The 25,214-nt window shown below is 39.2% G+C and overlaps 1 long non-coding RNA gene across 2 annotated transcripts in view; it reads left to right on the top strand.

The window, feature by feature from the left end:
• The window catches only part of LOC129149330 (uncharacterized), a 46,009-nt gene extending 25,209 nt beyond the window's left edge, over positions 1–20,800 (top strand). The window contains exons 1-3 of one of the 2 annotated variants that reach the window (XR_008556250.1): positions 13,210–13,284; positions 20,367–20,497; positions 20,641–20,800. This is a non-coding gene — a long non-coding RNA (uncharacterized LOC129149330). Of the gene's footprint in view, positions 1–13,209; positions 13,285–20,366; positions 20,498–20,640 lie in introns of those variants that run through there. The other variant, XR_008556249.1, reaches the window with a different exon arrangement.
• Positions 20,801–25,214: the final 4,414 nt, after the last annotated feature.

The following is a 25,214-nucleotide window of genomic DNA, read 5'->3' as shown; positions in this document are numbered from 1 at the left end:
TGCTTTTTTTAAAAAATATTTTTTTTTAATTTTTAAAATTCAATTTACACTGAAAATCCATCTACTCTGCTGGTTAAAGATTTTCTGCCTCTGTTTCTCCGCATAGACAGTGCCACAACTGGACCGTACACGGCAGAGCTGAAGACCTCTCCCCCATTCTCATAGGCTTTGCTGTTTTATTCCTGTTTATTCTTTTCAAATGCTGGACTATAGCTTCTCTGGAGTATTTCCCCTTATTTCTTGGGACTAAGTTTGGCCCACCCTGACTTTCTATCATGAGGGCTCCGATGGGAAGTAAGCAACACTAATTCATGTTAATATTAATGACAAACAGACCATCCTCTGCTTTCCAGATAATGAACACATGGAACAAACATTCTCTCCTCCTGCCTCTAAAACTCGGAATGAAATCTCATTTCTCCTCCATATTCCCCTGGCCATTCTACTGAGATGCCATTAGGTGAACTGAACACACTGTGGGAACTTTAAAACTGAGAAGCAATGTTTTAACATCCTTTGTACAGTTTTTGATCTCAGAAGGCTTATCTAAGGCTGATATGTAACCATGGGGAAAAAATGTATTTTCTCTTCATGCAAAAAAAAAATAAAAGAAATAAAGAAAAATAAAAGAAAAGCAAGCTCTTTAATCTCTTGCCTAGTTCCAATGAAATCCAGCCAAGAAAATACTTCAGTCAGTGAAAATTAGTATTTGAAGGTAGTATTCAGACAACCTTGCTTCCAATTATACTTTTCAAGGTCCAATCAATAATTAGTTGAAGTCAGGGTAGTTTTATAGGAACATCTAACTAAAAGGTAAGTTGATTTTTTTTCTTAACAGATCTGGAAAATTTTTTGGAATAAAAGTCATTGCTGAGTGAAGAAGTTTTATTAAGATACCTGAAGAATTATTCAACTGTAAAATACTTTTCCAGAATAAAGTTTTAAAATATCTTTTAAAGATAATAAAATCAAAGTAAATATGGATATAATACATGTGTGATAAGGTTGAACAGTAAAGCCTAATTAAGAAGTATCCATTATCCCATAAATATCTTCTCTTTGTTAAGTTTATCTGACTGGTTTCCTAGTACTTATGTATTATGCATGAGTGCTTGACTAATTAATAAATGAACTTTGGATCATTCTAGGACCAATTCATATTTGACCAATATTTGTGTGTCTATGTGTGTAATAAGTATTTCTCCTATAAATTATCTCACTTAACCTAGAGAGTTAAAAGAGGGTTGTGCTCAAGAGCATGGTCTCTAGAACTAGACTGTTTGAGCTCATAATCTCAGGCCTACTACCTTCTAGTTGTGTGACCTTGAACTCATGAGGTACTTCCTTAATCTCACTGGGCCTCAATGCTCTCATCCAAAAAAATTGGGATAATAGTTTTTAACTATTTTGTAAGGTGATTTGGAGATTAAATGCAGATGTATATATAAATTCTCATAACAGTGTTCAGAAAATATTAGCTATTACTACTCATGAGGTGAATATTATTTTTTACTTATTATATAAAGAAATCCAAGCTCAGTCATTGACTTTTCAAAATTTTCTCAGGTACCTATGAAGGAATCAGAAATTTTACATTGTCATACAGAGGAGTAAATATCAGATGGTTGCAAACTGACCTAATTTGGCAATTCACAATTATTGGATTATTTTGGGTAAATAGTGGTAGCTTTAATAGGTCTCCTCACCTGCCACTTTGACGTTGAGTGAAATAGTGCCATAAAGGAATGTTTCAGACCAAATCCTGCCACAGTTAACTATAGGGAGCCACAAAAATACTAATGCAATTAGTTCTATAGGTTCAATGAAGTACCTGCTCTCTATAGTTTTAGGTAATTATCAGCATCATGCATAAAAGGTTAATGCAAAGCAGAGGAAAAAAAAACACACAATATGCTAGAGGCAGGATTCAGCTATCTCAGTAGGAGTCAGGCAAAGAATCCTCTCAAATGCGTGTACTCGCACCAGATGGGTTTGAAACCCTAAACCAAGAGACCATTCTCAAGGGATATAGGCTATCAAGTTCACTCTATTCTGAATTCCTGTCCATGCAGGAGCCCCAGTCCAACATACCTAGCCAATAACACATACACATCTTGAACATAACTAATTTTATCAATGAAAAAACATTTCTATATCCAATGTGCTAATTACCATGCCATCTGGTGTTGATCTGAGATGAAGAGAGCTGAAAGCTTGGATTAGACACCTCTAAAGAGTGGGAATTTGATTAGAGCCTTTCAAGTGCTCGCCAGCCTGCCCCCCAGCATGTGTATTCCATATTTGGTTGTTTCAAATGTTAACTAACCATATCCCACCCTCACTCCACAGATAAAAACTGAGCACATACAACACTGCTTTGCTGAAGTGCTTTACATTACAAACAATAAAGCATATCATTCTTTAACTCTCTAGAAATTTCTTCTTCTAAACGAGCATCTTGATTTTACCGGCCTGCTTCAGTTGATATGGCCACTACCACACGGATCTTCAGATTTCTGATTTCTAATTGAGCAGTGTCTCTATGCCTGATACTAGTGTCAGTCAATGTTCAAACAACTGTTGTATTAGTATTAGTATTAGTATTAGTATTAGTATTAGTATTAGTATTAGTATTAGTATTTATTAGTATTAGTACTAGTATTAGTATTAGATATAACCAAAGTGCATGGTTTTCTCTCCCTTCTCTCTGTCTCCTAATGCCAGTATATTTGTTATTTAATCTCTCTGAGATCAGCAGTCTCTGACTCCATATTCTACCTTCTGTAAGACAGTAGTAATTAATGGAGCATGTGGATGCTAGAAAAGGAATAACTCCAACTAAAAGTACTCAAAATAAAAATTGTTGAAAAACACTATCCATACTTTTCCCCCGACTCCCCACCACTCCTAACCCTACAATGATCTCTCATTCAAACTGTGCTAATGAGCATGTCAGTTCAGTGGTCATTCTTCCACTTATACTCTCTTGCAACGTTTTCCTCCTCTTGGATTCTAAGACTCTCCTTTTACATGGATAGCTACTGTCTTCTACCCACATCCTTCTCAGCCTACTTTGAGAGTTCTGCTTTCTTTACTGACCCTAAGCATTCATATTGCCCATGATTTCTCCTCGGTCCAAGTCTCGACCTGCACTCTTTTGATGAACTCACCCATCACTGTCTGTGTCCTGAAAATTCCTACAGTATCTCTGTGTCCAGACTGTCCTCCCTTAGTTCTAATTCTGTGCCATCAAAACATCAATAAACTCTCCACTCACATGTCCCGTCAGCAGCTCATACTCATGGCCAAGATTGACCCAACATCTCTCTCCTCCCCCATATTCGTCCACCAATACAAACTCAGCATCTTCCCATCTATTTCCTGTTTCTTACATTGAAAACGCCATTTTTGAATAACCTAAACCAGAAGCATAGTAGTCATGCTAAGCACAATAAATTTTTTCATTTCCCCAGTGCAACCAATAAATAACTCCTCCCAAGTTTGCCTGCTAAATGTGTTTTGGTTCTGCCTTCTTCAATTCTTATTATCATTATCTTAGTTTTTAAGTTTTTCTCATTTATCTGGATAACTGCAATATTCTCTAAGTAGTTTCCCTATTTCTACACCTGCCTTCCCCTCCAGTCCTTCCTACATACAACACTAGAGTAATCTAAAATGAAAATTAAATGAAGTCAGACCTAGTCATACCTCATCTTATAATGATTTAATAGATACTATAGCTTTCCTTATAAACTCTAAACTCCTTAGAATTGTTACTGGGAAAGCCCCGGTTGGGCTCAGGCTGCCTGTTGCTATGTCCAATAAAGATGGCAAGGTTGAATCATATTAGGCATTTATTAAGAAGGCTAGCCAACCAAGAGGATAGGGTGCTTACAAGGATCAAATCCTGTCTTCCAGCAAGGTGTAGGGGACAGGATTATAAAGGGGAATGGGATAGGGTGCTATGTGCTGCCCTGGGGGTCTGCAGACATCAGCTATTGTAGTCATCAGTCGATGAGATGATGTTGATGAGATGATGTTTTGACTCCTGGTGGGTTGGCCTGACCGTGCTTATCGGTTCTGCTTTTGGGATTCACAGCTGAGTCACCTCCCTAATCGCTTCACACCGGCCTTGAAAAGGAAACTTTAAGAAAAACTTAACCCCCTATTCACATAAGTATATGTGTTCTAAGATTTAAAATAATATGATTACTTTTCAGATTAATTCAGATGCTCTATCTCTCAGATTATAAGTCCCTCCTATCAGAATGTGTATGAAGTATTTCATGAACTCACCATTGACCCTTCTATCATACTCTCACCTAATACATTTATTTCCTTGAAGAAAGTAAACTATGCCATATTCTCTACACCCTACCCGCATGCTATTACACATACAAAATATCCATACCTCCTGACTCCCATTCTACTTGATTCTGTTCCACTTTCACATGTAACTCAGATTTCACCTTCCCTGGGAACTTTCCCAATGAGTTCAGAGACCCTCCAAAGAATATAGTTTGTATTTTAGATCTCACTGAATTGTTGGTTTATTTGTTTGTCTTCCCTGTATAATGCCTAAGGAGTGGCATTGATTCGACACAGAGTTTAACATACTGAACTGAAATTAGAGTGCAATAAATATTTGCCTAATGAGTGACTGCTGTGTAATTAGAGAGAGAGAGGATTTCTGAGCCCATAAAGAGGTCTGAATAGTTCCTGTATTTAATACATGTCCTTCAGGGGTTTGGCTCCATAAAAGTGACATTTACTATCATTGTACCTCTTGCCCCTAGTGATTATTTAGTACCATCTACATTTTGTAATTGATTGATTTAACATATGATTGAATGGATTGACTTAATGAGTTAACCCACAAGTATGAACCAGTAACTTCATGAAAACATTTTTATTGGATTCTTATCTCAAATAAAGGTCCCTAAATTAGATGACTTGGATAACTCTGGGAATTTCTGATGAAGTCTTTAATGTCACAGCTTATGAGAGATTGCTCAGCTAAAAAGTAATAATAGTTATCATTTTTTGAATGTTGACTTGGTTTTACACAGAGTGAATTATTACATAGCAATAGTTCTCAACTGGTGGGGGGGGGGGCGCAATTTTGCCCTCCGGGGACAGTTGTCAGTGTCTGGAGACACTTTTAGTTGTTACAATGTGCTATTGGTATCTAGTGGGTAGAAGCCAGGAATGTTGCTGAACATTGTGCAATGAAGGCATAAGACACCCCCACACACACACAACAAAGAAGTATTTGGCCCCAAATGTCAAGTGCTGAGCTACTGTCATTGAGAAATTCTGCTTAACCATAGCAGCCTTGTCTGATTAAAAGATGTCAAACCCATGTTAAGAATAATAAAATAAGACCTTGAGCATTGAGTATTCAATACTACTTAGTTAAATAAGTAGTGGGACCAGAATTTGAACTCATGTCTCTGAAAGCAGAAACTTGTTGTCTTCAATATAGGATGATACCTCCACTCAATAATTATTTTTTTTAGATATAATGATAACTATGCTATGTATGATTGTATGATGCACTGTGAAATCACATTTTCCAAAATAAAATATAGACCATCTATATATATAAAAGGCTAATATGATGTGTCCAACTGGTCACTATGATGTGCACTGACCACCAGGGGGCAGACGCTCAACACAGGAGCTGCCATAATGCACATTGGCCACTTACAGAGAAATGGCACCATGGACCTGGCACCCACAAAGCAACACTCAGCTTTCCCCAAGTGGGACACAGGCCCTGCCACCACCCCAGAGCAACAGCCCATCAAATCACAGCCAATGCTGCTGAGACCCCATGATGCAAAATGCGGCCCACAGCCCAGCCCAGCCCGGAAACAGTGGCTGTAGGCACCAGGTAATGATATCATGGAGCAACACCCAGCTTCCTCTCCCTAGTGACTACTAGCCTCCTTGGAGTTTCTTCAGCCCAGGAACATGACTTGCTTTATAGCCAGGTACAAACATTTCACACTTTAGCCAAATGTCTGTGAAGCATTTTCATCTCATTTGATCCTCTCAGAAGTCCTGGAGTAGGTAGGTAGGAGACTCGGTGGAAACCTATTTTCTTTTCATTAGCCTGGAAAGTGGAGATTTAGAAAGCTTAGAAACTTGACCCGACTGAAAAGAAGTAAGAAATGGTGGACCTTGAAAAAGACTTCAGGTTTTCTCGCTGCACAGAATATAGTCAAACACTGCTGCAGTTAAATATTTTACCCTTTGTTCTCCCTGTGTGATCTACAATAATAATCTACTTCATGTTGATATTTATTGCTGTGTTGCTAATAATTACCTGAAAGAGAAGTTGGGGTGCTTCACTGGACTGGGAAAAGTTTAGCAACATTAGAAAGCAGGTCTAATTAAATGAGTTTATTCTATATATATAAAAGGGTAAGTTGACTCGCACGTGCACAATACATATAAAACTCTTGCTGGCGCCAATCACACGCGTCTGTTTCTATCTGTCATTATTGATCATGAATTTGGTTGACACTTCTATTATAGAGAAAGGGAGAATAGCAATATTAAAATATTTCTTCTAATTAATTTCCTTTCAATGTGCATGAATCCATGCACCAGGACACTAGCTTTTAAATAATTACAAATAAATTCTTTACAAATGGCCATCAGAAATGTAGGGATGTCAGATTCCTACATCCTTTTTATTTTGATATTATGGTTCTGTGTTTCTGGTTAGTTTTATTTCTTTCTCAATTATCTACTTCAGCAATAAAGTTGTTAATCTGTGTAACCTGAGACTATTTAAATTTATATACATTTACATGTATTATCTCTAGTTTTCAAAACAATCCTTTGAGGTAAATGTCATTTTCTCCATATTACAGATAAGAAAGGATGTTTTGTTTAATGAACTCAATTAGTCTATGGAAAAGCTTGGGAAACAATATGTTAAACAGCTTCTCTTGGTTTTAAGTTATCAGTAATTACCCAAAGAACTTTCTTAAAAACTCAAACACTCCAGATCTAGTTTCTATGTACTTTTTTTTAAAATCCTCACCCAAAGATATTTTTCCATTGATTTTTAGAGAGAGTGGAAGAGAAAGGGAAAGACAGAGAGAAATACCAATGTGAGAGAAACACATCAATTGGGTGCAGCCCGGGGAGGAGCCTGAAACCCAAACATGGTACATGCCCTTGTTTGGAATTGAACCCAGGACCCTCTGGTCCACAGGCCAATGTTCTATCCAGATAGGTAAGGCCAGATATACTTTTTAAAAATGAGAATCTATTCAGGTTTCAATAATCATGATAGCTTTCTCTACACAAGTATTTTTCAGCATGACCAGCTGTGAGGATGATTTTTAGTTTTCCCCACTAAATTTGAGAAATTACTAAATAGTAAATAAACTATTGATCTACTTATGATTTTACATGTATAATGCTCCCTACAAATAAGTAGAACTTTTATAACTAAAGCTAATGATACTCTTACTGTACTCAGTACTAACTTTGAGTCTCAATATTCAGTAACTGCTTAATATACTTTCCTTATCATTTTCCACTAAAGGAAATAATAACTTAACCTCATGTTTAATAAACACACTATATAAGAAACTTCCTGGAATACATTAGTCACTACAAGCTGAGAGAAAAATAGAAATTACATAGCACCAACTTCTATGTTTAGATGTTTTCTCTTAGAAAATTATTTCTGAGAATTCAGCTCTATACAGTCATATAATTAAAACAATAAGTAGAATCACAGGCATAGTTACACATACCATGGTGTGCATTTTCCCCAAGTATACTAAAACAGCATATGTCTAATGCATCATAAAGACAACATACAGATGTATAAATCATATATGCATATAAACATATTATTGTATGTATGCATTATTATCCATATAGCAAGCATATGTGTGATTCTGTGATAAAATAAAGAAAAATAACGGTATAACTCAACCAAGAATTTTTTAAGGGTTTGCTTTCAAGCTAGAGAGAATTTCACCTTACATCACCCAGTTCTGAACAGTCCCAAAGATAAAGCTCAAAACAATAGGAAAGTGCATAGAAAATAATGTCTAAGAATATCCTAAAATGTTGCTCTTTTTAACCCTAAGAATTATTTAAAGCCTCCAAGTTTGAAGGCTGGGCTCTCCTCAGTCCATTCATGCCTCTCCTGTGCCATCTAGTGTTTTGAGGCGATTACTATGGATTTAGAGTTTAGCATAGCCTGTTACCACTTCAGCTGACCACTCAGCTTGTCTGCACTGTCAGCCTCAGGCAAGCAAAAAGTAACTTAAGCTCGGGCTGCAAAGGGGTGGTTTTATTGGGTTATGAAAAAAATTGCAAATGGATAGGACTTTAATAGCAAAGGAGAAAGCTTTAAAGTTAAGTTCAGGAACTGTGGCTAACAGATGTTGAGAAAATAATGCATAATGGAGCTATTGAGTCTCATTAGATTCATATACAGTCTAACAGAAGTAGAATTTTGATCTGAGGCCGCACATCTGGATGGGAGAAAGTATTAGGAAAAGGATAGAGTGAAACAGAACTATCCTTCCTTTTTCACAGCCGAACACTTTTGCCTCTCTTGTGGTCTGGCTACTGTACCAGATTCAGTCATAATACCCACTATTAGAAGTGGCTGCCCTGGCTACTTGGTGCTCTCAGTGTAAAATCCTACTTTACTACTTTTATTCAAACATTCCATTAAAAGCACAGGCTCTCTGCATGGAGCCAGATAGGGATCATTTTCTTCATAATCCTGGATTTTAATTCCTTCTCTGTGGGACACTATTCCATCAGACATAAACAGCTCGATATGTCAATACATAGAAATGTTTCTCAATTCATGTCTGCAGTCCCTGACTTGAAAAATAATTCAAACCTATTTAGATAGCATACCCCTATTTAATTTTAGAATTAAATAGGCTGAGTTAAAAAAAAAAAAAAAAGAACTAGTGAATTGACTCCATCTTGAATCAGTTTAGGATTGTACACAAAAATAAACCCTGATCTGTATGCTCAAGGCCAATTAAGCCACACTTAATGATAGGCAATTAATTGTTCCCCAAAAAGGGGAATGTACGCTGCTTCTCATTTGAATTCTACTTCAGGTGCTTTTTTAACTCTACAGGAATATTCATTACAGGAAAAGAGGGGGCAAGTTGTACATATCTACTTTTGTTCCCTGGCCTTCTGAGAAAGAGTCAAGAATCACGTACAACCCTTAGTAGGAGGAAAGGAAGAGTTAGCTATCAGAAAGCAATAATGCATTTTGTGGAACAAAACTGGACTTAATAGTGATTTTTAAACTCTTCCCAAGCATGGATGGTCAGTCATCAAGTTGATGAATTATCAATCTGATATGATAAGAGCTATCATATGTAGAGCTTAAACTGTGCCAAGTTCTGCACTCAGCTCTTTCTTTACATTATTTAAACCAATCCTCACAAGCACCAAGTTAGGACACTGAAGCTTAATTAGATTAAGTTCATGTAATTTGCCCACGTTCACAATAGCTCATAAATGGCAGAGCCAGACTGATTCCTGAACTGACACTGAGGTTTCTGCTCTAAACCACTTCCTCCCCAGTGATGGAGACTAAGAGTCTGTGAGAAAGTCGGAGCCCCTGATTGTACTTCGTAGGCTAATGCCTCTACCATCATAAGAAAAAAATATCCATAGAGAAAAATGCTAGAATTGAATCAGAATGTAAGACCATTCTTCTGAGACTCAATGGAACATCTCACTTTGGACCCACTCAATGTGCTTTCTGGTCTACAATTGCCTTGAGATCACTTTGTGTCAATATTTTCATGATAATAATAAAAAAAATTATCACAATGTCAGCATGCCAACTCAAACTTGGTTCTCCTTTTCAACAGCACAAATTCTCCCTGCTATCCAGTGATGTCTAAACCTTACACAATGGTAGTACAAGCAAACTCATTAAATAAGGCTGCCCAGGACGTAATTCCAAGGCATTAAGTATATCCTGACAGGGTAAATTACAAGAAAATTGCATCTTGTTAGAATGATCCAGGTTTAAAGTATTAAACAAACCTTTTCAGATATCACTTGTCTTCACTGCGTTGTTAGTTCAATAGCAATCAAGGCCAATGCTTGGAATTGCTCTTCTACTTTCAACATAAATCCAACATGGAGCAATTTACTAAAATAAAATAGTTTTCATCTCTAGAGGAAGAGAGTTTTCCCTGGTTGGGTCCCCAATCTATCCACTTTGGATTCTGATAAAGATTACTCTTCAAAAAGATGGGGTGTTCAATAAAATTCTACCCCTAGAAATACTGCCCCCCCTTTTCCCCTACATTTATTAACATGCAAGCCTCAGCTGGAGGACTGGGCTTCCTTGAAGAGTTGGTCACTACATGCCTTTCACCATATTCCTCTTTCAGAAATGCCATTGTGGACTGAATTGTGTCCCCCTAAAATTTTTGTGTTAAATCACTAACTACCAATGTGATATTATTTGAAGATGAGACCTTAGGGAAATAATTCAATTTGATGAGTTCATGAGGGTGGGGTCCCCATAATGGGATGGGATTAGCACCCTTAAAAATAAAGAGACACCAGAGATCTTTCTGTGTGTGTGTCTCTCTCCCATGTGAAGACACAATAAGAAGGCAGCTTTCCGAAAGCCAAAAAAAGAACTCAACCATGCTGGAACTCTATCTTGAACTTCCAACTTATGAGAAAATAAGTTTCTGTGGTTTAAGCCACCTAATGTGTGGTATTTTGTTATGGCAGCCAAGCAGACTGATACTACTCACCACCATCTGAATCTCATCCACCAAAGCACATTTTTTTAAACTTTTATTTATTATTATTATTATTATTATTATTATTATTATTATTATTATTTTAATCTTTACCCAAAGGATACTTTTTCCATTGACTTCTAGTGAGAGTGGAAGGGATGGAGGATGGGAAGAGAGAAACATTGACATGAGAGAGACACATCGACTGGTTGCCTCCTGCATGCACCCCTACCAGGGTTGGGGAACCTGCAACAGAGGTACGTGTCCCTGACCCGGAATTGAACCCGAGACCCTTCAACATGGGCTGTTGTGTAACCACTGAGTCAAACTGGCCAGGACACCAATGCACATTTTAAAATAATTAAGAACTGGTTTTATATATTATCAGGTAAGCCACTGCCCCATCTGAGGTCAACTTTTAGTCCACAGTAATTTGGGTAAGGAGAAAAGTTTTGCTGTGAACAGGAGTGGTTGGAGAGACTAAAGAAGAGAGGTCACGTAAATATCAGTCCAGCAATGCAAAGAGTAGGTATAGGGAAAAGTCAAAATCTAAAAACAAAGATACAAGAGAGAAAGGGAGATCAAGTAAGTGAAGTGAGTACTGATATTTTAGTACTGAAAAGGCAGTTTATAGACTTTTGCTTCCTTTAATGGCCAAGAGACTTATCCCAGCATTCTGAGCAAAGGCCTACTCTCAGCATCACAAACCTATACAATCCATCAAGGAAGACACACTTCTGACCTCTTAAGGGCCCCATTTTTTCATTTGAAGATTAAGATAATTAACTGAGGAATTATTGACTTCTGCAGACTTCTCCAAGATCCATATATGAAATTCAAAGCGCTAGTTAGCTTTTGATAATTTTATACAGTCTGTGGATATATTTACTTTTCTATTACATAAAATTATATACATGCACACACACACACATATATATACACACATACACACACACACACATACATACACACGCAGTTAACCCTTGAACAATGAGGGTGGGGAGTGTTTTACAGGCACTAACCTCACCAAAACCCTCCCCAATGCACTTCAAAATTTGAATACAATTTTTGACTCCCCCAAAACTTAGTGGTTCCTTGGTATCTTATGGGGAATGGATTCCAGGATCCCCCATGGATATCAAAAGAGAAAATGGTGTAGATCAATGCATACAGTCAGCCCTCTGCATTCAGACTCCCAACCGTGGACTGAAAAAGAGTACAGGTATTTATAGAAAAAAAATCTCCATGTAAATTGACCCGAGCAGATCAAAACCTGTGTCTTTTGTTGTTCAAGGGTCAAGATAGAGAACTAGGAAGTGGTATCATTATAAATGCTTGGTTTAAGGGGAAAGTGCCAATAAGAAAGCTAGCCCCTTGGTGGGATGCAGAGCAAGGCTCTGAATCCAGGTGAGAAGAGCAAAAGGGCAAAATAAGGAGACAGGGCTCCTAAAACCTCTAAGTTGGAAGTCTAAACAATGGTCTCAGAAGTAGAGACCAGGGCAGAAGACCATCCCCTATAGGCCAATGCGGGGCTGGGGGTGGGGAGGGGATAGGAGGGAAACATGACAGCCACTGAGGAGCTCAGAACCCAGGGTTCGTCAGTGGGAGCCAGGTCCAGGCCTGAGGAGATTCTCAGGAGCTCACCATCCACAGAGCTGCTTCAGATCTTAAGTCTGCAAAGGTGTATACATTTACTCTATTATCATGGATGCAACTATTATCATGGATGAACTTCCTGCCTAGGGCAATGGCGATGTGTGAGCCTGCAGGTAGAGGCTGCAGGACCTGTGAGCGAGGGATGAGGCCAGCTTAGGAAACAAGGTAGAGCGAACACCGTGGGTAGAGCTTCAAGACTTTGAGTCTCGGCTTCTTGTGCTTAGGTCCTCCCAGCACTTTATAAGGAAATAACATCCTCCTTGATGTATTCCAAGCTCATCCATTTTCCTGGACCTTTACTATCTAGTCTAGCAGTTAATCCCAGGTCTGACAAGATCAACCCCAGTGCAGCTGATCAGCGAGGTGGAAAGTCTAAAAGGAGTTTAATTAGCAATATGTCCGACAGTCTTTTCCACCTATTAGTGGAAAAGATCCACATTTTAATTATAACTAAACTAACATTCTCCTCTGAACAAAATGAATATTTCTAATTCCAAGGGGGACAAAACAAGGAGAAAATACCCAGCATGCAGCTTTTATGATTGACTTCTCACAGTTTTCTCTATTAACAAGTCACTTTATAGATGGTCTTCATTACCTAGATAGCAGCAAGGAACACAAAGCCTTATTTTGAGTGTAGCCCAAAGCCCATTAGTTTGAAAGTGTCGATGTTTTATGGTTTTAAGAAACTGTGTAAATTGCACTTGTTTGTGCAAGTTCATTTTCCAAATGTGTGAACACAAATATCTATTGTCTCTGAGGAAAGCTCATGCTGAGCCACAAGTGGGTCGGACAATCGAGCTCTCAGCTAAGCAGCAGCCTCTGCCAAACTGCCATTTTGGTAAGTGGTCCTAAATTTGATACAGGGGCAAATATTCTTTTATTGTTTTCCCAGGGGGAGAAAGCTATTTTCACAGAGCTTGGACCAGTAAAGTTTTTTTTGTTTTTTTTTTTTTTTGTTCTTGCTGACATTGCTCTTTTCCTTTTTACACAAAATAATCTGAGGCTATAATTCTTAACTTCCTTTGTTAAAATTGTGCTAAAGGCCTACTAACCTGTATCCTTAAAGCCCTGCCTTATTTTTACTCCAGATATCATTAAAATCTTTCTCCACTCTCTGCTCAGCTCTCCTTTCTCTGGCAGCATGGTAATTCATTGTTTGTATTCCCAAAGAACTCCCCAGGGAGGCCAGCTCCAGAATTTCAAATTTCAGTCTAGTCCTTGGAATTAGTGTGAAGGTTAAGGTCTTCTGTCTTCTTAGTCATCTCTTTCAAAACTATTTTAGATCCAACATAGCCTCAGAGAAGCTATTCCAATTTAGGAATAAATCTTCTGAGTACATCCCCGATTAAACATGAACAGCTTGGAGCTGGACAGTTGGAGCATCATCCCATAAACCAAAAGGGTGCGGGTTTGATTCCCAGTCAGGGCACATACCTGGGTTTGTGTTTGTTCCAGGTCAGGATGACATCAATGTTTCTCTCTCTCTCTATGGCTATGGGAGGCAGCCAGTTGGTTTCTCTCTCACATCAATGTCTCTCTCTCTCTCTCTCTCTCTCTCTCTCTCTCTCTCTCTCTCTCTCTCTCTCTCTCCTCTTTCTCTAATATCTATGAACATATCCTCAGGTGAGGATTTTAAAAAATTAATAGCTAGCACAAGGGGCCTTGTGATGGCACTCTTCTCTATCTTGCCTGTGATGGTGAGCCCCTCAGTCTGCACATGTAGTCAAATGGAACAGCACTAAATGCAAATGCACACACACATACATCTAAGTGAGTCTGTATAAGGCTGATGAGCTGAAATAAGGCTAATGGATTATATCAGTGTCAATTTCCTGGTTATGACATTGTACTATAGTGTCACAAGATGCGACCATTGGGGAAAACTGGGTGAAGGGTAGATGGATCTCTCTATATTATTTCTTACAATTGCATGTGAATATAAAATTATCTCAAAATAAAATTTTTAAAAATCATTAACAAAGTGTACATTTTGGGATGTTTCTAATTTCATGGCCTAAAAAAGGCTATTTCCTAAAATATTTAAAAGACCATGAAAATGTGCAACATAACTAGTCACAATCACCTTTGCTCTGCCCCTCCTGGACGCATGACTATGAATTGCCCCTACTAGTAAGGGAGGCCCCAAGCCCCACAGCAGAGGCGGTACCTGTCATTTTTAATTTTCTGATTTAAATAAAAGGTTGCCTGGTTTTGATTATGTGCCTGAGTTTGTCGGCCACAGGGTCTCCAGTTGGCTTCTGAGTTTTCCAAGGTAGACTCATCAGTCATTTTACTTTCAGTTGTGTATTCAGAAGTGCCAGCTCACAGCCAGAGGGATATCCTCCATTAGTGTCGCAAACTCGTGCTCTCACAGCCACAACCAGTCACAGAAAAAATCTTAGAAGTGGATGTCTTCCTAAGGTATTAATAGAGAGGTTTCCTTTAATGTTTCTCTTGCATTTTTCCAAAACTAATTTTTACAGCTTGGAGCATGTGAATAGGAGAAATGGATGAGTTGACCAGAAAAAAGAAGTTGACATCTAAATTTTCTAACATTGTAGTGAGATTCCATTTTAATACTGTGAATTTTTTTTTTAATTTTTATATAGTGCCCTGGCCAATGTGGCTCAGTTGGTGAGCATCATCCCATGAACCAAGAGGTTACCAGTTCGATTCCCAGTTAGGGCACATGCCCAGGTTTGGGGCTCAGTCCCCAATAGAGGCTGTGCAGAAGGCAGCCAATCACTGTTTCTCTCTCTCCCTCTCCCTTCCTCTCTCTCTAAAATCAATTTTAAAAAAACAAACAAACACTTTTTTTAAAAAAATTTATATCCTAGTTTCTGCTTCCCTGGCTCTACAATCTCTAACGGTCACGAATTAACAGACACACTTCATCTTCAAACTTGAAACATAAGGAAGCTTAGTTTCTTTCAAAGTAAGATCCCATCCTACAAATGTTGACACCTTGCAAAAGGTTTGGCTTCAAACTTCTAAACTGATGTTAATCAGACCCGCTCAACCAGAATTGTCTAGGACTTGAAAAACAATGGTAGGCTGTGTCTAAATGTTTTCCAAAGTTGTGCATGCCAGAATACATCACAGGACTACAGATTCAAGCAAAATGCTCAGCACTTGCAGCTGCAGCAGAGTGGATGACTTTTTCAAAGGCACCTCATAGATAATGTGACCCAAACAGACACCCACACAGAGTACCGATCCTGGTGTGGGGAGAAGAATAGCGGGCTGGGATATGGCTGTTTGTTTCCTTCACTGGGATCTATTTTCAAACACCATTTGCTTCCCATTGCTCATAGTAGCCCTTCTGATTACAGAAATAATGATTAGCAATACATCAAGTCCCCAGAACGTGCTCTGTGTTCTCCAGTGATCACCTACAAGAAACAACCCTCTTACCACCCGTCCTGAAGTTGTGTGGAAGAGTGAAAGCAGCAACAGTGCCTCAGACACTGTAAATGTGTGGGATAAAAAGTATCAGTCTGGTAAACCTGCTATAATGTGAACTAATTACAGGGAAAGTTACACAAATTGCTGGAAAGTCTAAAATACAGGCTACTTTAAAGTACTGTTACTTTTATTCATATAAAACGTACATTTTAGTTTATGTTTATATGTACTTGTACACATATGCTACAGGGAAGTATGCAATATGGGTTACATGAAAGAGTCTTAGCCAATTTCTAGCAACTTTTCTGTGGTTATTTCAAATTGCTTACATGTTGTATCCAATGCCCGATTTAACACGGCAGAGTATGCATAAACTAAGAGCATAATCTGTTTTAATAACTGCATAGAGGTAATTCTTCATTACCCTAACTTTTCATTCTGTTTGTTTCCTTTATGTCAGTGGAAAGCCTGTGTTGGATAAACTAGAGGACTATTTGCAAGGAAAAACATGAAAACATTTGTTTCCTTGCGTAGTTTTAATATTCCTCTCTCCAATTTTGTTTACACCAGTAGTTTGGGGAACCGTTTTTAAATGGGGCTTTCTCCTACACAGAAAGCCTTGTTCCACTCCCGTGCCCTCCAAAATCATGCAACCTCAGTAATGAGTTTTGATTGTAGTCTAAACAAGACAATAATGCTGATTTTTTTCCCATCATTTTCATCACCTGGGGCATTAAAGAAAAGCACTTGGTTTCCTATTCCCACTTCCTGAAGAAGCTCAGTGGCTGTGCATGCTAATGCCAAGGCCGGATCAGCAAGAACTGGCTCCTCTCCCGGTTATTCGGAGAGATGTGCAGGAAGGTGTGGCCGACATCTGCCCACAAGATGGCTCCTTTGGAAAGGGTTAAAGGCAGGCTATCGGTCTCCTGCCACTGTTCCCAGCATTTGCATCAGTCGTGGGAAGTGATGTCACACACCTGCAGTGCACATGCAAACTGTAAACACTTCACCGACAGTGAATGTGAGTCTCCCACCCAAAACCCTGCCCGGCTGCCTCACACGGGGCTCCTTGGCTGCCAAGCTTGCTAGTCTTCATAGCACTGAGAAAATGGATGGTTGTATGCTAACAATAGTTAAGACAGTTCGAGTTTTATACCACCAAGCTGGTGGCACAAAACTTGCTTTTTACTGATTACTTCTTGCTGTTTCTAGAATGACAGAGGTGGGGTTGGAAGAAATATTAAGGATTACGCAACACAGCACTCTCATTTTACAAATAATTAAATCACAATCTTACTATATCTTCCTTTCCCATCAGAATCAAAGGCAGGAGCTGGGATTTAAGGCACTTTTCCACTCCTAGAGTTTAATACCTGGCAGATTCTCACGTTTGTTAAACAAATGGATGAATGGGTGGTGGGTGGATGGATGGATGGATGGATGGATGGATGGATGGATGGATGACTTAAAACCATTTCACAGAGCCATTCTGGATGGATTACTTGAAACAGTAGACGTGGGCAATGTACACAATTTTTCTAAAGTTGAGTTAATTTATACATTAAATGAAAATAATAATAGTATCTTGTTCAAAGGATTGTTGTGCGTATTTCTTGAAATAATAGTGCTTTTCAAAAGTTCCATACAAAGCCAGGCACATAGTGAGGATTCCATATATATTAGCCTGCTGTTATTTTGCTAGTGGTTGTATATCACCCTCCGTGTCTCCTTGTTACTTCACTCAACCAGCCTCTTGGTTCATGCCACATAGGCATCAAGGGCTTTACCCCTCGCCTGTGGTCTTTTTCTCCTCCCGTAGATCTACCGTCAGTCTGTTTGACATCAATTCATCAAGCCCTGTCTTCACACTCACTGGTCTTTCATCTTCAGTGACTTGCACTGCTTTCTTTCAGTGATATATGTCCCATGGCCATACACAGACATTCTCTCTGGAACCAGTCTTCTTGGATACGAATTCTAGCTTCATCAGTAGTTGTGGCCAGGTAACCAGCGACACAGGCTTTCATTACCTCATTTGCTAAATGGAATGATAAAGACACTTACCTGGCAGTGTTTGCTATCCTATATAATAAAAGCCTAATATACTAGGTGTCCTGTTGTCCAGTCATCCATTCAACCAATCAAAGCGTAATATGCTAATGATATGCTAAGACCGCTCAACCGCTAGCTATGATGTGCACTGACCACCAAGGGGCAGACAGTCAACCGGCCAACCAGTCGCTATGACACACACTGACCACCAGGGGGAAGACGCTCCAACTGGTAGGTTAGCTTGCTGCTGGGGTCAGGCTAATCGGAACTGAGCGAGACGGGCCAGACATGCTCTGGGGCCCTCCCACAGTCCCTTCCTAGCTGGCCAACATCCCACATCCCTCCCCGATCATGCAGCGGTGGGGTCCCTCGACCTGGCCTGCGCCCTCTCACAATCCAGGACCCCTCAGGGGATGTTGGAGAGCTGGTTTTGGCCCAATCCCACAGGCATAAAAGGCTGATATGCAAATTGACCAAATAGCAGAATGACCAGTCGCTATGATGTGCACTGACCACCACAAGGCAGACACTCAATGCAGGAGTTGCCCCCTGGTGGTCAGTGCACTCCCACAGGGGGAGTGCCGCTCAGCCAGAAGCCAGGCTTATGACTGGCGAATGCAGCAGTGGTGGCAGAAGCCTCTCTCACCTCTACAGCAGTCAGATATCCCCCGAGGGCTCCCAGACTGCAAGAGGGTGCAGGCCGGGCTGAGGGACCACAACCCCCCCCCCACCCCCCCACAGTGCACTAATTTTTTGCACTGGGCCTCTAGTATAATAATAATCAATTATTGTTAGCTCTTATTATTCTCAGCACCCAAATGACACCACCCCTGAAATACTGAACCCCAACACTAATAGGCAATGCGTGAATGTTTCAGTTATTCCAACCCTTCACTACTGTAAATAAGCCATAGCAAAAACCATAGACTGAAAACAAATTACTAAAAGTAACCAAATAGTTTCAAAATATAATCTTGGGTACCTCAAAAATAACAATGATGATAATAATAACAGTTTACATGTATTGATAATATATGTAGTGTAGTTAGAGTAATATCTGGCCCAAAAGTACGAAAATAAGTATATCATGTGAGTTATGAGCATTTGCTATGTACAGGCACAATTTGAAGTGCTTTCCACGATGGGTTCTGCATGTACAAATGAGAAAAAGGAGATTCAGAGAAACTCAGTAACTTACCCAAGTTACACATCTAGCATACTGCAGAGCCGGGATTCAAACCCACAGACTCAAGGCCCCATTGACAATTTGGTTCATACATGGCAGAGGTGGGATTTAGAGCCAGCTAGTCTGATGCCAGAGCCTATGCTCTTAAATTACTTTGTCTCTCTCTCCATAAATTACTAATATTCCAGAATATATACATACATACATTTGTTCAATCGTATATTCATATCAAACCATTTAATTCAGAGAACAGACTGACAACTGTCAGAAGGGAGGGAGAGGGGAGGGCTGGGTAAAAAAGATGAAGGGATTAAGCAAAGAAAAAAAATACTCATAGACAACAGTATGGTGATTACCAGAGGGAAGGGGGTTGGGGGAGGCAGAAGAGGGTAAAAGGGGGATAAATGGTGATAGAAGGAGACTTGACTTGAGGTTTCAAAATAACACTATTTAATTCCAACAAATTTGCTTTTGGCTAAACTTTATGTTCGTTTCAGCCCCAAGAACCCTGTCCTTCAGGGCCAGCGCTAGCCTCTACACACAGGGACCTTTCATATAAACTCTTCCCTGGCTTACACAGTTGGGGCCCTCAGCCTCAGCATGTCTTTCCTGTCCTGAAGAATTGGTTCAGTTCACTGATGGGTGAAGACCTTTTTCCAGACCTAACTGAGTCACCAATGGCAACAAGCATTTTTCTGAGTGCCACTCTGCCTCCACGGAGTCAGCTCATTTTCAATACAACCATCAGTCTGATGACAACTATGGAGGAGCAGGTTTTTTGCCACCATGGGGCAGAGCCCTGAGCTATACAAGGTCCAGCTTATAGGTGACAACTTCAAAGGCATTCTTTCTGGAGTTCTGGGCAGGCGTTGTCCCCAGGTACATCTTGGCTAAGGCCATCTGGCATTCATTTTTTAGATTCCCCTCCTGAGTTCTCACCAGGGCCACAAAGGAAAGGAAGTAATAATTTTCTGTGGCCACCACAGTTCCTAAGGTGGAGTCACCTGATAGTTTTATAGAACTAAGTAACCGTTTCCTGCTGGGTTACAAGTCTGTTAGCTGAGCTGTGTGCTAGGCTCTGGAGTGAGAAGTCAGACAGTGGATGAGAGGGGGGGCTGCAATTCAGTGGCTACCTGGGGTCTTCTGATTTCCTGGGGCAGGAATGTGGGAGTTGGGATGAAGAGGGGGCATTCTCAGCCTCTACTTCAGCAGTAATCATTAATGGTAATCTTATTGAACACACTGTCATTTTTTATCAGCTTTTTCCTCTATTGCAGGACAGCACACACCATTATAAAGGGGAGATGATTACTTACACAAAACACTTCTTTTTGTGTCAACAATAAAGGAGGTAAAGGGGATGGAAAGTAATTAAAAGTATATATGATTTTCAAGGAGCATAGACCTAGTAAGTATGGTATTCATTCTTTCCACAATATTTCAATGTATTGAATTGTATTCATAGTGTATTTTTTTCATTAAAATATGAATTTTTATCATTCACTAGCTCAGTGTTCTTGAACAATTCTCTTATTCTTTTTGATTTTTCAGTTTTCTCTACCTGATCTCAAAAAAAATCACCCAGCTGAGAGACTTCAATAAATTTATCTTGATTTCACCTGAGTTCAACGCACTCCAAAATCTGTTTGGATTATTTGGAATCAAGTGCTAAATCAAATGGATCAAAACTGTCATCAGATTGCACAAAACATTGGAGACCAAAACAATATTAAAACATCAAAGTAATTCTTTCTTCAGCATAATTTTTTGCTTCCTGGAGAATGGTTGTCAATAGTTAAAAAGAAACTGGGACCTGCCATCTCTCATTCTTCCAGTGTTTAAGGAGATACCTAGTTATCATTGGCAATCCTGAACCCCAGCTCTGCCCACTCACATTAAAGGCCTGCCCCAGGGTGGTTGAAATACACATACACAGTCCTTCTGCCCACTCCCTAAACAAACAGAAAATTTTATTATATTTTTACTTCCTTTATAATATCCCGCTTAACAGAGCATGACACACACACAAAAGATGCATTCACATCAACTTCAGACAATGCCTGTTATATGCCAGCCCAAGGCCTACATTCAGATAAAGGACATTTCACAAATCCCCTGACTTGAGTGTTCTCCCGTTGGCTCTTCCACCATAGTCACTATTTCTAATTCTTGGTCCACATGTCTGCTAGAGTGTGGCAAAAACCACAGAAATGTCTAAAACAAGTGCTGGGAATAAGGACTGCAAAGCCCCAACTGCATGTAGGAAAGAAAAAACATGTGCATGAAATTGTCTTCTAGAATTTAAAGTATATTAATCCTCAATTTTTAGTTTTTGTATTCCAGAGGAATTAAAGGCTGTGAATTAAAATAATGCATCAATGAGAGAGCAAAAATGCATCATTTTTGGTTCAGCCTGTCATCTGTGGTGAATCAGATTTTTTTAAGCATAAAAATGAAATAGCTCAGAAAAGCAGAAGACAGCAATAGTCTCCTGACTTCTTAAATCTTATTAGGACATACAATTTCCTTTACTCTGCACAATTGTCCTAACAACTTTCAAGAAGTTAATATTCTTACTTGGCTTTTACATGTGAAAAGTTGTAGTATCACAATTTCTAGAATAACTTACAAATTGTGTACATTGATAACAATTTATATTAACAAGCAACAACAGGTGTAATGTGGTACTCTATAGTTTGATTATATTCTAGAGGAGTAAGTTCTAATCCTTTATCTCAGGAATCTTTAATGATCTATGTACTTCTCTACTGTCTCCTCCTCACATCCACTTTAATTTTATTTAATCTTCTCAGCAATGGGGGGAAATAAGTATTGTTACTTTCAGTTTATAATTTGGGGATAGGGGGAGCAAGTCAGGTTAGGGGAGGTTAAGTGACTGATTCAAAGTCTCACTACTGTCACATGATAGAATTAGTAACTAAACACAGGCCAGTTTGACTCCAACACATAGTAGATTACAGAAAAACAAAACAGTAAGTCAGCTAAGAATCTCCACTACCTAAAATAGTAAAGCTGATTCAACTTTACCAGGATGCATCTATTTAGAGAGATTGCCCAATGCCAGGGCTTGTACCAGAGAATATGTTAGTTAATATCCCCTGCAGAGTTTCAGACTGAAAACAAGTCTGAACAAACAACAGAAGCCATCAACATCACTGGCCTTTCAGAGGAACCTGTGGCACACAGCCCATCCTATGAAGTATGACATTCAATGTCTCTCAAATCTTTATTTTCATTTTTTAAGTTTTTTTTTCCAAAAGCTTAAGTTTTATTCAATCTAAACTTTGGAAATAAGATGACACACTTTTCTTAATATCCTACCCTTTGTTCTTTCTCTTCTTTTTTCCTATCTTTATAATGCCTAGTTTTCATTGTTTTACATGTACTAACCATTCAGTATCATTAAAATCTCTTAAGGTTTTAGATAACAGAAAACATTAGTCTTTGATTTTAAATATTTCATTATATGGTAAGCATAGGGAGACAAAAAATAAAGACCTTCAGAATTACCAAGTATATTTACAGGATCCTCTGTAAGTAGCAGTATTAGCTACTAATTCTGGAGAGCCTCTTGCATGCCAGGTACTGTATCTGATCTCACTTTATTTCAGCTGCAAGCTTTTGAGCTATTATCACAAATAAACTTGAAGGAAAAAGAACAGCTTCAGCAGTATTTAAATAACTTGACCAAAACATACCAATAGCTAGTGAGAGGACAGGGTCTCCAACTCAAATCTCTCTGACTTGTAGATTTTATTTATTTTGTCTGCCAGTGTCAGACAGGCTCAGGTTCAAATCCCAATTCTCTCCCCTAAAGCAGTGTTCAAATTGTTCAGAAAGGCAATAAATTAAATTCAAAAAATATTTGCTATAGATATGAATGCACATGGCCTATTCTGATACACCTGAAAATACCTACTTGCTGGAGAAGAGACTTCTCATTGGAAGGTGTCTGCCTGTTTTCTGAGGTGCAGTCAGGTTGGGAGAAGACTGTACCAAATTGGATCAGTGCCAACTTTGAAAACCATATGTAGTAAATCACCCTTCATCACATCAATTATATAATTACTATGGAAGATACAGTCAATGCACTCCAACTGCGCAAACTCCACTAGTAAGGCATTCCTAAAAGAACAGGCTATATGTTTCATTTAAACAGCGATCGGGGCTCTCCCTCTAATTCTGTGAGGTGTTTCTCCTTCTAGCATCCTCTGTAGAACCATTGAATTGTCAAGGAATCCATAAAACTATCACCATTAAGTACAAATGGCTGGTGCCCTGCCCTGAACCCCAACTAATTAGAACTGCATGTGCAGAGGGTGTGTGTTTGTCTTAGTGGGTGACCACAGTGACCTTTCACGTCTGCAGATTTGGTAATACATCTTGGGTTGGGCCATACTGGAAAGTATGCTTGATGTCCCCAATCAAGAGCTGATGTATCTGATTCAGAATGTCAGAATGTCAACATAGCCTCCTCTTCATGGCATTATTTTTATTTATTTTTGCACTCTCTTCCTAGTGTGTCATTACTGAGTTACCTACAATATATACATACGCATATGCCCTTTTCCAATGATCTGACTCAGCTCTTTGGCAGTATCTTCTCAACAGGGGTCTGGAAGTAGGAGAACAAGAGCCAGCACGGATGTCAGATTCCTCGTCACTGGCATGGACAGGTGGCAATGTTCACACAGCACCTACCCAGGCGATGGCTCAAGCAGTGATTCTTCCCTCACTCTACAGAAAGTAAATGTATTCCATTTTCTACTTTTAAATTTCTGGGGCTTTTCTTGTTTTCTATTTTATACTAGAGGCCTGGTGCATGAATTCGTACACAGGTGGGGTCCGGCCGGCCCTGCCCCTGATTGCTAGGGGGAGGGGCCGCGGGCAGTTGGCCAGTCAGCCCCACCCCCTGGTCTAACTCCCAGTTGAGCTCCTGATTGAACTCCCAGTAGAGGGGACAATTTGCATATTAGCCTTTTATTATGTAGAATAGGAGTTTTCAGACAGAGAGACAAATCCCTGTTATATTAACCACTGCACTTTGCATTTCTCATTCTCAAACCCAGCCCTCACCATCTTATCATAACCTTTGCAGGTACTGAGCAAAGGGCCACTCTATCCATCTCTATCTCCCTGCCCACGTGGTAGCCTAATTCTAAGCTGGCATACGCAATTGCTTATAATAAGGTAGTTTTCTTTTTAAGGGACTCAAATGTTTCTCCCACCTAACAACTGAATCTCAGCTTTATCATTGTATCAAGATAAATCCATAAATGGGAGGTAAAATATGGCTGGGCAAAATAAGGTTCACATTTGTTCGTATGGAAAAAGACATGCAAGAATAATACATGTTTTCTGTACTCACAACTGTAAACCTACTTTTGCCCACCTCTGTATTCATGTCATTCTGGAAAAAGAAGAGGAAAAAGTAGGCTTTTTTTCTAGCCTAGAACAATACAGATGTGTTTCAAAGTCAGCCTTTCAGGTGTGAATAAACTTTATTTATATGTCAGTCTCATATGGCTACAAAGGATAAAGCCAAAGATGGCTGGAATCAATCGACCTAAGGCTGGAAAAGAACACAAAACAGCTCCTGTCTTTACTTGGGTGCCATAGGATCTGTGCCTTCATTGTCTTATGTAAAATGGAAACACAAAATGGATAGAAAGAACTTAGTTACATAAGAATAATATGACAATAAATGATCAAAGAGTAGTTCACAGCATAACTATAAAGAGATGCCCACAGCATTCATTCACAGTAAAAATGGCAGAGATGGCTGGCTGATTACCTAAGTCTGTATTATGTTTTAGGCCTTACCATGGCTTGATAACCACACTAGAATTAGAGCCCAAAATCTGCCTGAACTATGAAAATGCCTCTACGCCACAACCTACAGTAATTTTGTGGCTAAAGGAAGCATATATTTCAATGAAAATAAAAAAGAATAAAACACCACAACCAATTTTAAAAGATCTCTTGCCCATCCAGAATCCCTCAACAGAATTTGGGTAAATAATTATCTGTAGAAGGATGTGAACAAGAACAGAAATAAAAAGAGTGTGAGACTTAAACTTATCTCTTGTTATGAGAAACCACAG

This window comes from Eptesicus fuscus, chromosome 6 (genome assembly GCF_027574615.1).
Source record: "Eptesicus fuscus isolate TK198812 chromosome 6, DD_ASM_mEF_20220401, whole genome shotgun sequence".
Classification (NCBI taxonomy): domain Eukaryota; kingdom Metazoa; phylum Chordata; class Mammalia; order Chiroptera; family Vespertilionidae; genus Eptesicus; species Eptesicus fuscus.
The sequence above is the reverse complement of the archived record's forward strand: the minus strand, read 5'-3'. Positions and strand labels throughout refer to the sequence as shown.